This window comes from Halyomorpha halys, unplaced genomic scaffold, assembly GCF_000696795.3.
Source record: "Halyomorpha halys isolate HHAL.00 unplaced genomic scaffold, Hhal_1.1 Scaffold145.1, whole genome shotgun sequence".
NCBI lineage: Eukaryota > Metazoa > Arthropoda > Insecta > Hemiptera > Pentatomidae > Halyomorpha > Halyomorpha halys.
The window spans coordinates 1,590,099-1,593,535 of record NW_027115461.1 but is presented as its reverse complement, the minus strand read 5'-3'; positions in this window follow the sequence as shown (position 1 = coordinate 1,593,535).

The window sequence follows — 3,437 nt, the reverse complement described above, 5'->3', positions numbered from 1 at the left end:
GTAAATTAGTATTTTTATTTATAATTACCCAATTTGTGAGAATTTACCTCATTATTTTGTACGTTTTGGATCTTTTATATTCAGTTTTACTAATTTGGGTTTTTTCCTACAGGAATATCCAGTACCCGGTTTATTACATAAACTACCACATCTGTCTTTATTTTTTTAACTCTGCGTAATATATTTCTTATATTACTGATAGAATCAGCAATGTATGCGTGTGCTAAGTAACAGATATTATTGGATCCTTATTTTTATCATATTCGGTATTATCTTGTTTTATTCTCATTATTGTATCGTAATTTGCAGCTTTATTATTCATTGCAAATTTATTTTTTCATTTCAGTTATTTTTATTTATTATTTTTTTAATAATTATTTTATTTTTATTTTAATAGTTGTTATTTAAATTATTAGTCGTATTACTTGAGATCAATTCATATTATTCTTATCTAGCTTAAACATTACTACGCCCTAATAGTCAAAATTGGTTGGACCATATTCGGTATTATTTTTTAAATGAATAAAATATTTTTATACCATAAAATTATATATCGTGAATTTGTTATATTATAAATTACAAAACAATGTTTATATTTGCTGAATTAACATTTTATTTATAATTACTCAAATTGAGAAATTTTACTGCATTATTTAGCACATTTTGGATCTTTAATATTTAGTTTTACAAATTCGTTTTTTTTCCTACAGGAACATCGAGGACTGAGTTCATCGCCCTGGTTTTAGTTAAAAGCAGCCGGTCATACCTGGACCGTCATAAACATTTTTATGACCAAATACTCTTCTACTTTCCGATACCTGTTAAAGGTTTACATTTATAGCCAAGTGTACTTTTTCAATTACTGATTCTTTGCCATTTGCCGAAAGTAAAAAAAATTAGTTGATCGGTTGAGAAGACAAGATAATATGAAAGATTTTAATAATCACTAAAGATTGGATTTTTGTACTTTCATTAAAGAACCCAAAATCGTGTAGTAAAAACTTAAAATGTATATAAAACTACAAAATCGTGCATTAATCAATTTTATTGTTTAATTTATAATAGTATTACATATAAAACTTAACTGATCTTATTTAAATCTAATTTTCTTAATAATTACCTCATTTAAACAAGCACAGATAAATAAAAAATTTTTTTTTTTTATTTATAATCTTTATACTTTCTTAAGACTGCTTATTATTGTTTAAATAAATTAAATTTTACCCATTTTATTCTCAAAACATTTTTTATTCCTTTATAAGTCCAACGTTTCGGCCAATAAAGGACAATCTTAATATAATCTTAGAACTACGTCATTTAAAACAACATTAGGCAGGTTATTCTGCCCAGGGCATTTATATCAGTCCACAAATTAATTTATGATAAATTTTAACAACGAAAGGTTAACTGTGATTTAGTTGTTAACCTAATTTTTTTTTTTAAATGGCGTGGTTCATGAAAATTGTATTAAAATTATCCCTGAATATGGTAGATTTGACCGAAACGTCGGACTTATAAGGGAATAAAAATGTTTTGAGACTAAAATGGATAAAATTTTATTTATTTAAACTATTTTTTTTTCATTGAATGATGAGCTAAGTGGAAAAGATCTTTATTTAATGAGTTTTATTCCTATTATGAATAATTTAAAAAACTTTTAATTCAGTTCGGTTTTCCTATGTCTCTCGGCAAATTGTTTTTTCGTCACTTTTATTTTGGATAATTTGTAGTGTTAACAATTTGTATACTTTATTTTATTATATTATATTTCAGTATCAGTCATTAAAGACCGGATTTTTGTAAACCAAAAAAAAAAGTCTATAAAAAAATCCAAATCTTGCAGTAAAAATTCAAAATGTGAATAAAACCTCTAAATCCTGCAATAATCAACTTTTTTGTTTAATTTCCAATATTAATACTTGGAAAACGTAACTGTCCTTGTTGGAATCAATATAACTTGCTCAATAGTTACCTTATTTCAACAAGCATATACAAAAAAAAAACCAATTTTATTAAAAACTTAATTTTTGTTTTCCATATTTGCCAAGCTAAGTGGAGACTAACATTATTAAATGAGTTATATCCCTATTATATATACTTGAAAAAACTTTTTATTGACTTCGGTGTTCCTACGCCCCTAACCTCTGCTTATTTGTTTTTTGTTTTTATTTTGTCGCTTTTATTTATTTTATAAATGTTGTAGTATTTGTAAATTATAAATTTGTATACTTTATTTTGTTATAATTATATCGTAGTAATCATTAATGACCAATTTGCAAGATCTGAAGGGATTAAAAAGCCACTTAACGCATATTGAAATAATTACAAAAAAATTGTCTTATATCCCAAATTCCAATGAACCTGTTGGAGTCCGATTCGCGCCAATTGTTATATTATAAAATCCTTTTGGTACAAAAAATTGAATTTCATCGATTGAGTGCACGAGGTAATATTTTAGTAATGACTAAAAAACGAATTTTTGTGCACTAAAGAAAATCAAAAACTAGTGTAAAAAACCCAAAATGTGCCAAATCGTGTTTTGCACATTTTGGATATTAAATATTCAGTTTTACAAATCTGTTTTTTCCCTAAAGGAACACCAAGTTCATTGCCTTAGTTTCTGTTAAGTGTAACCGGCCCTACCTGGAGCGTCATAAACATTTTCCTGATTTCCAAAACCTGTCAACATTTTGCACTTAAGGTAGAATGTACTTCCACTAGTCTGATTCTTTGACATATGCCGAAAGTGTTCATCATACTTGTGTATACATATTTAGATTTTATTTTATACTATCAGACCCAATAATGCATTACTATTGCTATAATTAAGGATGTATGTGGACTTAATAAACATATTTGATAATTTGTTATAAATTATTTATTTACATTTGGTTATTATGATATAGTAACATAAATAATTTTTAAATAACAGCCCTCATTTGCCTCAAAATTTTGAAAATATTGAAACAATTCAGACCGGAATTAAAATGGCATTTGGCTCTTTGAGATGAAATTAAAAACGAATATGAAATGATCTTTTCTAAAAAAAAATTTGTTCACCCGAGAAAATTTATGTTTGTGTAATTTTTCTTGAATATAATAAAGCTTAATAGAATCGAATATAATATAATCGATCTTAATAGAATCAGTAAGAAACATACCTATCTTGTTTCCTCAATGGAATGGTATGAGTTATGTGATGAGCTAAGTGGAAAAGATCTTTATTTAATGAGTTTTATTCCTATTATGAATAATTTAAAAAACGTTTAATTCAGTTCGGTTTTCCAATGTCTCTCTGCCTATTTTTTTTTTTTTTTTTTTTTTTGATTTGATAGATTTATTTAAAAATTTGTATACTTTATTTTATTATATTATATTTCAGTATCAATCATTAAAGACTGGATTTTTGACTTTATTAATACATGGAAAACGTAACT